The sequence below is a fragment of the Ctenocephalides felis genome, unplaced genomic scaffold (assembly GCF_003426905.1).
Source record: "Ctenocephalides felis isolate EL2017-DRISC unplaced genomic scaffold, ASM342690v1 CF-g0.4_SCAFFOLD_03573, whole genome shotgun sequence".
NCBI classification, from domain to species: domain Eukaryota; kingdom Metazoa; phylum Arthropoda; class Insecta; order Siphonaptera; family Pulicidae; genus Ctenocephalides; species Ctenocephalides felis.
In genome coordinates this window covers 2,763,901-2,777,573 of record NW_020539727.1, presented here as the reverse complement: position 1 = coordinate 2,777,573, position 13,673 = coordinate 2,763,901, and the positions used below count along the sequence as shown (strand labels likewise).

Below are 13,673 nucleotides of genomic sequence, written 5' to 3'. Positions count from 1 at the left end.
ATACAAAGAAGAACGAACATGAACACGAACGAACGCGAAAAATTCCAAACGAACTTGAACAAGCGCTTAAAAGCAGTTAGCGCTTGAATTTTCGTTGTTCGTAGATGTTCCGTGAAACGTCAGTTTTATTATTGATATGGATGTAAGCTTTAATCATACGGCATTTTCACTGGTTTTTGTGTGATTTTTGTTTGTGTATATTTTTTGTATATATACTGTAAATAAATTATTCAATTAATTTCACTCAGTTTTTGTATTTAATATTTATATTTTGAGTCGTTTTCTTTCCTCAGCAATCATATTCGGAGCAAGCTGAGCATTCCAGGCTTGAGCTAACTATACTCAATTTTCATACTCTCATCCTCAACATATATGTTGAACGTCTATGTATGATAACAAGTTTAATATTTACTTGTAAAGACTGCAATTTCTTCTTTACTGCAGCTTCTGACATCTCAAACGTTTTGCCTACACTTTCCCAAGCATCGTTTTTTTTTTCTAATAATTTTATAAAAAGGGTCTTTAGTCTCCCATATTATAGGAAACTTTTCTATTTTATTTATGAATGATAAAATTACGTCATTTGACCATTCCATAATTTATTCAAAATTTTCAAACTGTACACAATAATTAAAAGTAAATATTATTAAAATTTTCAAACTGTACACAATAATTAAAAGTAAATATTATTAAATTATTAACATTATTATTAAATTATTAAAAAATTATTATTAAATTATTAAAATTATTAAAACAAAAATGTTCGTTTGCGTTCGTTGTGACGTCCACACTGCACATACGAGTTCAAACATGAACGAACAATTCCCTTTGATGTACCGACAAGTTGTGGAACATTGCTCGCCATGTTTGTTTATGTTCGTTCGTGATCGTCGTGGCGTCCACACTATGCTGTCGCCGTTCGTTCTGGTACCTTCGTTTATGTTCGTTCGTGTTCGTTCGTTAGGTGTGGACGCACCTTTACTATTTGACCCTGATTTAAAGTTAATGGGAAAATTGTATTTAAATAACCAATATTAATATTAAAACAATCTATGTTTTACACACTTTTTATATGAAAAAAATTGTATATGAAATTTATTTATATTAAGAAAGAATTTTGTGATATGATTTGATTCTCAATCAAATAATAAAAAAAACTATTTATTATTTAACTGATTTTTTAAAGCAGAATGTATTAAAAAAATAATGTAGTAATAAATAATTTTGAATAAGTATTTTACATTTTAATTTACACTTTGAAATGAATAAATATAAATATAAATATAAGAATAAATATGAATACATTTATTAATTTTATGAGAAAATTGGCTGATATGATTTTATGCTCAAACATAATAAAATTGATGAAAAAATATAAATATTTTTTTACAGCATATTGATATATAATATTTTATACTTATTTTGCATTTTATTTGAAACCATTTGGAACTGTTAAACAAATACTAATTGTTGAATCTAACTTTTCAATTTCTTTTGCTGTTTTATCATATGCCTACTTAAAATGTGAAATAAAATTGATTTTGATAATTTCGAATGACAAATTATAAGAACTAATATATATTTATTAACTTTGATAATATTTAATAACTTTTTTTGAATATAAAGCATTTAGGTTATTTAAGGCATCATTCGATTTTGACCTTATCTTCATTTTTGGAAAAAATAAATATAAACAAAAATAATGCGCTCACTAAAAATTACATTGTATATTTAATTTAAATTATATTTGTTCCTCCAAACTTAACATAATTTCGTGATTTGAATGTATTATAAAAAATATCTCTCTTTTAAATCAATATTTGTTATACTTTCAAAAATATAAAAAATTAATAAGCTCTTTTAATTCTTATAATTGTATAAATTGTTATTATGCCGACATTTGTAGTTTTCTTTCTGGACAAATGTTTAACATTTTCAAAATAGTTCATTATTAACTATTGAATTTTGAAAATAAATCTGGTGATTAAATTAGGGAAAAAATGCCTGAGAACTTTATTTTGACTGAATTAATTTTATTAGTGGTGTCTTTACCGCCATTGCTGCAAGTTTTTTTCTATTTACAAACAATAAAGCAAAAAACTATTTATTAAAAATTCTATAATTTTTATGTGAGTAATTTCCAAACCCTAAATTTTGTAAAAGAATATGATAAATTTATGATTAAATATATTTTTAAACATTCTTTTTATATATATATATATATATATATATATACGATATATATATCGTATATATATATAAATACATATTTTTTTTTATTCAGTTTCAACTTTTGGATAATTTTTTTAAAATATATACCTAATATAAAAATGTCTTAATTGTCACATGTCTTAATATATTACTCTATTAAATCTGCAACAATTCGAAAAATTGCAACAAAATATAAGTTTTATCTTTTGAAACTGTGTTTTACATTCCAAAATATGCATATTGATATGAATAAATTTATAATATATGACAAAATATGAATATACGATACATGAATTTAATGTATGAAATCATGAATGTTTTTATTTATTATTCAAAGCCTTTTTAAAAATTTGGAGAAAATGATTTTTATCCATGAAAAATATTCCAAAGGAAAAATGCTGCTTCAATTAAAAATAAAAGTGATACGTAACAAAAATTATTACTTTTAATTACATCCAATTTTATAAAGTTTTATGTATTTTTATATTCTCTCCTGTGAAAACTTTGTATTAATTAAAATATATTATATATTATAATATTAGGTCATTATTAAATGAAGAAAACTCTGATTGTCAATATGCCGAAATTCAGTAGCATTTTTCATTTTCTGAACAAATGTTAACATTTTCAAAATAGTTCATTATTAACTAATTAATTTCTGGAATAGATCTGGTGTTTGAATTATTCATGAGAATCTTATTGTGACTAGAATAATTTTATTAGTGATCTCTTTACTGCCTTTTCAGCAAGTTTTCTTATTATCAAACAATAAGGCAAAGAAATATCTATTACAAATTCTACAATTTTAATTATGTGAAATATTTTCAAACCCCGAATTTTGTAAAAAGATATGCTAAATATATAAATAAACTTATTTTCAAACATTCTTTTTTAAATATATAAATATATATTTGAACCCATCTTACTCATTTTTAATTTTTGGATCATATTTTTAAATTTTAAGATTATTTTGTACAAGTCTATGTATGCTTCCTCCAAATTAGGAGATTATTAGTAAAAATAATGCTATCACCTTTTATTTGGTTAATATGTTATTGAGTTATGCATATGAACCAATTGATTACATAAAAACTAATCAAAATTAAAAACAATCTATGTATTTGATTTTTTTAATATCATTGGATATACAAGATAGGAATTTTATTGTTGAAGTATTTAAAACATTTGCTAAATATGTTGATAAATTATAAAAAAGTTAATTTTGATCCTTTAGATGTAATTGTGAAATAATTCTGAATATATTTTTGGGATACAATACGTGATTAATTTTCATCTTAGTTTCATTCATATACAATCTATTTATTCGAGTTTTTAAAATTACTTTTAAAACTACTTTTACTAAATGTGCTTTTGTTGCAAATTTTAAAAGTAAAACTAGAATATTCTAATCTTTTATACAAACAATTTTAAGCAAAGTTAATTTATAAAAAAAATAGTAAAAACAATAATTTCATTTTTACTGTAGATTAGAATTCCCCTGTTTTTGTTCTACTTTTGGAATATTTCAAATGAAATAGTGATATTTGTTAATAATTTCAACATTATTAATAAAAATATTACTGCAGTTAACAGTATTAATTTTTGTTGAAAATAATATTATATATGCAACAAAAGTTGTAGGCAACATGAAAATTGATATGTAATTATATATATTCACTCTTTTGTATGAGCTTTTGCAACTGCATTTATTTTTCAAAGCTACAATAATTCTATGCACTTTGTTCTAAAATGAATTTTATACCTAAAAAATGTTCACAATCAAATACTTCTAATAATTATTAATTTTAACGTTAATGATGAATATAATACTTTTTTATAATAAAATTCTAAATACGGTAAACTATTTTTAATTATTTTGAATGATTATGCCATCAATCTTTTGAATTAATTTTTGTAACATTTTACTATTTTGTTAAATCTCTTATATAAACAATTAGAAAAATTGTAAAAGTTGAATTAGTATTCTACTATCAAATAATCCATTATTGTATACTATACTATATACTAGCTTTTATGTGAACAAATTTATGATATATTAGAAAATATAATAAATATAAATATATTCTTTTATTTTATGAGAAACAAATATGATATATGATTTGATTCCCAAATAAAATAATATTTAAAATCTTAAACAAATGATTTTTTCAAATTATTTAACATATTTTGCATATTTATTATTTGGATCTGATTTATAGTTATTGGAACTTAGAATATTTAAACTATCGGTGTTTTTACTTCACAAATTTATATGAATAAAATTATAAAATATGAATAATATTGAACATATTTATTTATTTTATGAAACAATTTCGTGATATAATTTGATTCTCAATCGTAATAATAATATAAACAAATGAATTTTTACAAAATTTGCAACAAATTTTCCACATTTATTATTTAAGTCTAATTTAGAATTATTAGAGAAAGATGTATTAAAAACCCAATATTATCGTACTAATATTGAATTAGTATTTTAGATTTTAGCTGATTTTTGTTACGAATAAATATGAATACGATATAAGAATAAATATGAATATATTAATAGATTTTATGTGAAAATTAAGTGGTATGATTTTATTCTCAAACTTTATGATTAATGAAAATATATATATATTTTTTTATATTTTTTACTCTTTTATAACATATTGATACATATTTTACTCTCTTATTATACATTTGGTTTGAAACCATTTTAAATTGTTAAACAAATAATAATTGTTGAAACTTACTTTTTAATTTCTTTTGCTGTTTTATCATATGCTTAAAATGCGAAATAAAATTGATTTTGATCATTTCGAATGACAATTTATAATACCAAATATGTATTTATTAACTATAATAACATTTAATAGCTTTTTTTCGAATATACTGCTAATATTTAAGGCATTTAGGTAATTTAAGGCACCATTCGATTTTCATCTTATCATCATTTTTGGATAAAATATATATAAAATAAAAGAATAATGCTCTGAACTATTTTGCACTCACTAAAAATTACATTGGATATTTAATATAAATTATATTTGTTCTTGAGAAGATAGATCTGGTGATTGAAAACGAAAAAAATACATGAGAACTTATTTTTTCTGAATAAATTTTATTAGTAAAGTCTTTACCGACATTGCTGCAAGTTTTTTTTATTAACAAACAATAAGGCAAAAAAATATTTATTAAAGACTCTATAATTTTAATTATGTGAATAATTTGAAAACCCCAAATTTTGTAAAAGGATATGCTCAATTTATGACTGAATATATTTTCGAAGTTTCTTCTTTAAATATACAAATATTTGAATCTTTTTTTATTCATTTTTAATTTTATGATCATTGTTTTACATTTGAAGTTTAATTTGTACAAGTCTGTTGATGCAATATTCAAATTTGTGTATTCTTTTATTGAGTTCAACTTTTCTTACATTTTCAATATTAAATTATGTGTTATGCATATGAACCAATGGATTACATCAAAACTAATCAAACTTAAAAAAAACTATGTATTTGAATTTTTTAATATCATTAACTGATGATTTTTCTATATGAGATAGGAATGTTACTGTTAAAGTATTTAAAACATTTGCTAAATATTTTGATAAGTTATAAAAAGTTGATTTGGATCCCATGTACGATACTATAGATCTAATTGTAAAATTTTTCATAATATATTTTTGAGTTTCAATATATGATTAATATGCATTTTAAATATATGTTAAATTTTGATTATATTTCATTGATTTATGATATATAATGTATTTATAAGAGATTTCTGCATTATAAACATATTATATATGCAACAAATGAGCTTTTTGTATGAGCCTTTCGCAACTGCATTAAATAATTCTATGCGCTTTATTATAATATGATTTTTATCCCTAAAATAAAAAATGTTCCCAATCAAATACTTCTAATAATTATTAATTTTAACGTTAATAATAAATATAATACTGTCAGCTAACAATTTAAAATTATTTTATTCTCTGAATATTTTATAAAATAAATTTTAAAATACAAAGATACAAATATAAAGATTTAGAATTGTTAATAAACAAATACTAATTGTTGAAACTTATTTTAAGTATTATAAGTGTCTGCTTTTATTGTAAAGTCTTTATTATGATTTTCATAAAATTGAATCATATCGAATTTTAATTTGGCAACATCCATTACAAAATCTAAATTTTAACTTTGCTTTTTGGATTATTTAAAACCAAAATAATTTATATAATAAGAATTGATTATTGCTATAATATAATATAATATTATAGCTTTTAATTCTTTCAGAAAAGTTATAATAAGAAATTTTTATCTCTAATATATGATGCATCAGTTGTTTATAATTGCAAATTTGTCATAGACACATTTTTTATTTTACATATAATTTTACATTTTAGTTGTTGCAACTAATTCAAATATAAATCATAATATTGACATATTTTAATACAATTATTATTTATTGACTTTTAATGTTAACATTAGTCTGTTATTTCAATTAAAAATACTTCTCTACGTTTTAGTCTGTTGTTTAATGAATATTAATAATATTTAGTCATTAGCAAGAATACATAATGTCATTTATATTATATCATGTATTATTTTTTTCAATAAATCTATAAATTAATCTATTGATCCAATTATTAATAATTCTAATTAATAATCCAATTTGAATAATTTTTTTATCTGCAAAATACTTCAAAATAAACAAAAAGTAAATATTAACAAAATCATTTCTAAATCATATATAATACAATGTATGCAAGTAAATATTTATTAGTGTTTTTTGTATTAATAGAACTACTTCTGCTTTCTGAGCTTTTAAGAAGAACTTTTTTGTCGCATTTTAAAATTCAGACTAGAATTTGATTTTTGAGGAAAATTGTATTTACATCGTAACGAAATAATTTGTAATAAAATGTTCAATTTTTTTAGTAAAAATAATGCTATTAATAATCAAAATGCAGTCGACTTTTTGCGTAGATTCTTTAGTCTCATCAAAATTTAAAAAAAATATTTTTATTTCTGAAAATTTTTAACATTATTAATAAAAATAATGCTGTCAGCTATTGTATTTTCATTAAGTATTAGGTTGGCTATTTAATATAAATTGCGTATTTGTTCCTCCAAACTTAAAGTATTTTCCTGCTTTGAATATATTTTGAAATAATATAAAATATAGAAAAATATTTTTTATTAATTCATATGTAATATCACTCTTTCAAAATAATTTTTGTTAACAGTTTTTAATAAACTAAAGAAATATTTATATGCACATGTGAATATATATATATATAAACTTTTATTAGGTGTACTGTCCTTATAGCTTATTTTCCATATTTTTCCATGTTCATTATTCTTACATGTGACTTTTTGAAGGCTTTAATCATTTTTGGTGCTAATTAATTATTCAAAGTTGATTTTTTTTCATGACCCATATAAATACCATGTATTTCACAAATTCGATAAAACTAAAGAAATGAATCTAGATCGCCCACCAAATACTTCCATTTCGCCCTCATTTTAAAATTATGTTTAATTCGTATAAATATAAAATTAAACGTGTAAATATATTTTTAATTTTAATAAATCATATAAAACAGTTCTCCGATGGATTTCCCATAATTTTGAAAACAAATGTAAATTTATATATGAATAAATATAAATTCATTATGAAAGAATGTTGTGATATGATTCGATTCTTAAATATAATAATGCTTAAAATATTAAACAAATCATGTTTTTTTTCAAATTATTTAACATATTTTGCAAATCACTATTTGACTCTGATTACTTTGAATCCGAAAAAATGTATTTAAATGACCAATATTATTATATTAATATTGAAACAATCTGTGTTTTATACTCCACTCCAATATTTATTTTATGAAAGAATTTCGTGATATGATTTAATTCTCAAACATAATAATAATAAAAATACTAAATTAAAGTATTTTGCATAATTATCATTTAATTAAACTTTTAAGCGCAAAATATATTAAATAACAATATTACTAGCAATAATAAAATTTTTAGTAAATCTAAGAAATTTTTAATATTATAATTATATTAATCATCTATGGTTGTATATATTTATTACCATGATTGTAATTATGTTTCAAATGTGAAATTTTTTTTTGAAAAACGAATATATTATATTCTTAGAAAATTGCAATCAATTCATTCTATTTTTAAATATATAAACTATGTACTTTTAATGCAAAAAAATAACTCAGTAAATAATTATTCAATATTATTTATGAACCACTTTTGCTTATTTCATAACAACCCATGTAGAAATTAATATGGTCTGAATCTACAAGCAATATAAAATCTACATTGGTCAAATTTGAAACCAATATCGGCTGGTCATAAAAATTGAACATTTTTTATATTGAGGCCATATAGGTAAACCAACATTGGTCTATATTGGTCTATATTTGGAAATTTGGAACCAATGTTGCCTACAAATTGTTGAATGTTCGTAAGGTAATATACAATTAGACAGAGAGCTGGTGAACATTTAGAATTATTAATTATTGAATTATTCTGAAACTTATAACTGATGTTGAAATATTACACAAATATTTGAAGATTTGAAGTTGAAATAATATAACGTATAAATCAATGTCATTTATTTAACAATAAAACACCTGAAATGAACATTAACATAAATTTATTAAAAATGTTTTTGTGGAAATTCATTTATTAAATATAAACAATGATACAAATATATAACTGCATTAAAAATATGATTATTCATAAAACACAAAAGTGTCATGAATATTGATTATTTTTAATGGATATTTATTAATACATATCAAGTATTTTTTTTTATAACAATAACAAAGGCAAATTAACTTTCCTATTTATAACATCGTCACTCGATAAAATATTGTACAGCATCTGAACATATTTTATTCGTTGTTAATATATTTATTATCCATTATGAAATATTTATTTCTTCCTTCTGTGTTCAAAAACATTTTCAAATGAAGCAATGAAGCCCTCAAGATTTCAAGATCATTTGAATAGAATGCATCCGGATAAGAAGGATAAAAATGTTGACTACTTTCGAAATCTGGAAAAGAAGTATATTGCTCAGCCTAGTGTGTCAAAACTTTTTTCAGTAGCTGCTAAGCAGACGATGACAGACTTCGAGCGTCATACAATATCTCTCGGTTAATTGCCCAAACAGGTAAACCACACACTATTGGAGAATCATTAATTTTGCCAGCAGTAAAAAAAGTTATAACTACTGTGCTACATAAACCAGCAGCAGATATAATTCGCAAAATTCCTTTGAGTAATAGTTCTGTGCAAAGACGAATTGATGAAATGGCTGAAAATATTGAAGAATTATTATGCAATCATTTGAAGTCTTGTAAATTTTCACTCCAATTGGATGAGTCTACTTTACCAAATAATGAAGCGTTGTTGTTGACTTACGTGAGGTTCATTAAAGATGAAGAAGTATGCCAAGAACTTCTATTTGTTAGAAATTTAGAGACAGATACAAAAGGAGAAACCATATTCAAAACATTGGAGAAGTTTTTTGATGAGAAAGATATTCCATTGAAGAATATTATATCAGTTGCTACTGATGGTGCTCCAGCTATGAGGGGTTGTCAAAAAGGATTCATAGCCTACCTAAAAAATAAAATTCCCAATGTTCTTGCTGTGCATTGCGTGATACATCGACAGCATCTAGTTGCCAAAAACTTAAGTGAACGATTGCATCAAGCATTGCAACATGTCATCAGAGCTATTAATAAAATCCGACACAACTCTTTAAATGAGAGATTGTTCAATCAGCTGTGTACCGCTAATGATGAAGAATTCAACAGATTGTTATTTCACACAGAAGTGCGTTGGCTATCAAAAGGAAATTGTCTGACCCGTTTTTACAATCTGTTTGACTCCGTTGTAGAGTTTTTAGAAAATAAGGACACACAGTTGTGTAAAGACCTGATATCATCAAAAAATGATATAGCATATCTCACAGACCTTTATGCATTACTCAACAATATGAATCTACAACTTCAAGGCGATGGCTTTAATTTAATAAAAACAAAAAATATCATCGCTGCTTTTATAGCAAAACTGTTATTACATAAGAAAAATATTGGCAGACGGGAGTTTCATAATTTTCCAAATTTATCGGTATCGTGCAACGAAGACTTGCTCGTGTACTGCCAACATTTGGAAAATCTTCATGGAAATTTTATTGAAAGATTTCAAGATATTTTGAATTTGGAAATACCAGGCTGGGTATTAGACCCTTTTTCAAATGCATATGTAGAAGCATCAGCCCAGCTAGAAGAAGACCTTATAGAATTAACAACGAATGAGGAATTAAAAATCAAATTTAAAGATGGTTATCAACAATTTTGGCTACAGAAGTCAATTCAGCACTTATATCCTGGCTTGTGGTTGGTTGTTCAAAAATTTTACTAGCATTTCCATCGTCATATTTGTGTGAACGTGGATTTAGCACTGTGACAATGCTACTTACTAAAAACAGAAATCAGTGCAAATTACCAAACGCGGTGACTTACGACTGTTTTTGAGTGAAATGGAACCTGATATTGACAAACTTGTAAAAAACCATCAAATTCATCCTTCTCATTAGAGTTTAAAAATAAAATTTTATATACTGTATCAATTTGATTATAATATATAAAATATATGATTAATGTCATAAAGTTGCGTTTTATTTGCTTTCACTGGTAAAAATGTCTAATTTAGAATGTAAGGTTGCATCAACTAATATATCACACTATAACTATATTAATAAAAGTAATAAAAGAAACAGTTTTCATATATTGTATAAAAAATTTGGTAGGGGGGCGATACAAAAATTTTGATCTTCAAAGGGGGCGATGGAAGAAATAAGTTTGAGAAACGTTGGTCTAGAATCTTGCTATGCAAATGTACAGATTTATTGACATTCCACATTGCATTTATTATTATCAAACATTATGATTATTCTGTCAAAATTTATATCTTTCCTTTCTATAACTTATTTAGTTACAAACTTTTGATGAAAACCTTTTCGATAACATTTTATTACTAAGCAAACCAGTTTCCTTTCTTTCTGCGCTTACAACAATATTACCTGAAAATAAATAAGAAGTTTTAAAAGCAGAAAGAAATAATTATATTATAGCAACTATTGAAGCTTACCTTTTATAAATATGAAAGTGTAGAATTTTTTTCTCTCTACTATATTATTATTTCCTGAAAATAAGTAAGTATAAGTTTTAAATGAATAGACAGAATAATATTGAGGAATATTATATGCCTTTACCTGATAGTTGCAGCGCGTAAAATTCTCCTTGCCAGAAATTAGGTTATGTTATGTTTGATGTCTATAAAATATTTCACATAATATATACGGCAGATTTCTCAATGCTGTTAAACTCCTGATCAAATTAGAAAATCTTAGTGTAAAAAGGTTATTGAAGACATGCAAATCTTTTTGAAAATAATCTCGAAAATTCCAGCTTCAGACATATAATTAAACATGAGACACGGCACAACACAACACAACACAGTTGTTTATTTACAATTTATAACTCATAACACAATCTACACACATACGCACATTATCACTATTCTTTTAATAAAAACATAATTTGACTATTTACAATCGAACAAATAATACATTTCGTCAAGCGACGCTCATGATGCCTATTGAAGAACCACTTTGTTGTATTAATGCGCTTAAGCCATGGAATATTCTGGAAACGATACAAATCGTATTCATCCGCGCCAAAAAATAGAAAACTCATAACTTTATTAAATTCAAGATATTTAATAAATTCGTAAAGAAATCACAACATATATTATTATATATTATTAAATTCGTCTTAGAAAGTTTTTCTTTCATACAACTAAACTTCGTATTGTAAACCGTCTGGAAAATAAGCTAGTCAGACTCCTGTAATTTAAGAAAAAAATCCAAATTCATATTGTCATAAATAAACCATATAAAGTATTATACATTGTTAGAATCGTCTCAAAATTTTTAATTATTCTTTCATATATCACAATTCCGTATTTCAAACGGTTTGGCCTATGGGCGAGTTGCAGTGCTAAAATTCAAGAAAAATTGAAAAATCTGAAAATAATTATATGAACACACATATTGAATTATATATCATTTTATTCGTAATTTTATTCCGCATCTTTCGTCCGAATAAACTTTTTACGTATCTTTTACATTTTAGCTTGTAGTATTGAATATTTGTGAATAATCACATGGTTAAATATTTAAAGCCTTATGTGGCGCGTATATTGCTCTCATTCTATACGAGTCCTTGGCCAAGCGGTAGCGTTGCTGCCTCTTAGCCTCGTAGTCTCAGGTTCGATCCCAGACAAGACTTTTGTTTTTTATTTTAAATATAATAACAATAATTAGGATTTTTTTTAAATTTGGGCTAATTTGATTCAGAATGACAAAATTCGACAAAACATATTATTAGCAATGTGGATTTTCCCAAGAAAACAAACCTCTACTGTGGGAAACAATATTTATTATTAACATGAGAACAATATTTAATAGTCAATTATAAAAAAATGTTGCATCAATATTTATTTTTTATTTTGAGGACAATATTTATTAGCTTATGATAAAAAATTTTGTACCCGATGATAAAATTTTTTGCATAAATATTTATTTTTCAATTTGACGATAATATTTTGTACCTGTTGATAAAAAATGTTGCATCAATATTTTTATTTCAATTTGTGGACAATATTTGTCAGCTGATGATAAAAAAATATTGCATCAATATTTATATTTCACTTTGAGAACAATATTTTTTAGCCTATGATAAAAATGTTGCATCAATATTCATATTTCACTTTGGGAACAATATTTTTTAGCCGATGATAAAAAATATTGCATCAATATTTATATTTTAGTTTGAGGACAATATTTATCAGCCCATGATAAAAAATATTGCATCAATATTTCTATTTTATTTTGAGGACAATATTTATCAGCCGATGATAAAAAATATTGCATCAATATTTCTATTTTAGTTTGAGGACAATATTTATCAGTCGATGATAAAAAAATATTGCATCAATATTTATTTTTCTATTTGAGGACAATATTTATTAGCCGATGATAAAAAATATTGCATCAATATTTCTATTTTAGTTTGAGACCAATATTGGACAAGGCCATTTATAGAGATTATTGCCTCAATATCGGCTGACGTTGGCCTGATCGATTAGTTGACATCATCACAGAACCGACGTTCGCCGATATTTTTGCAATATAGGTAATCACGGCCACAGAAAACCGATATTGGTAATATATTGTACCGATATTAATTTCTACATGGGAATTATTTTGAATAAATCTTTTTCCGTATCGTCGGCTCCTATTTTAGCAAAAAAAATTATTAGACTACATAATATTATGTAAACATTTTGTAC

General features: G+C 23.8%; 1 pseudogene; it reads left to right on the top strand.

Annotated features, from left to right (window-relative positions):
- The first annotated feature begins 9,189 nt into the window (after window positions 1–9,189).
- Window positions 9,190–10,854, top strand: LOC113389298 (annotated as a pseudogene).
- Window positions 10,855–13,673: the final 2,819 nt, after the last annotated feature.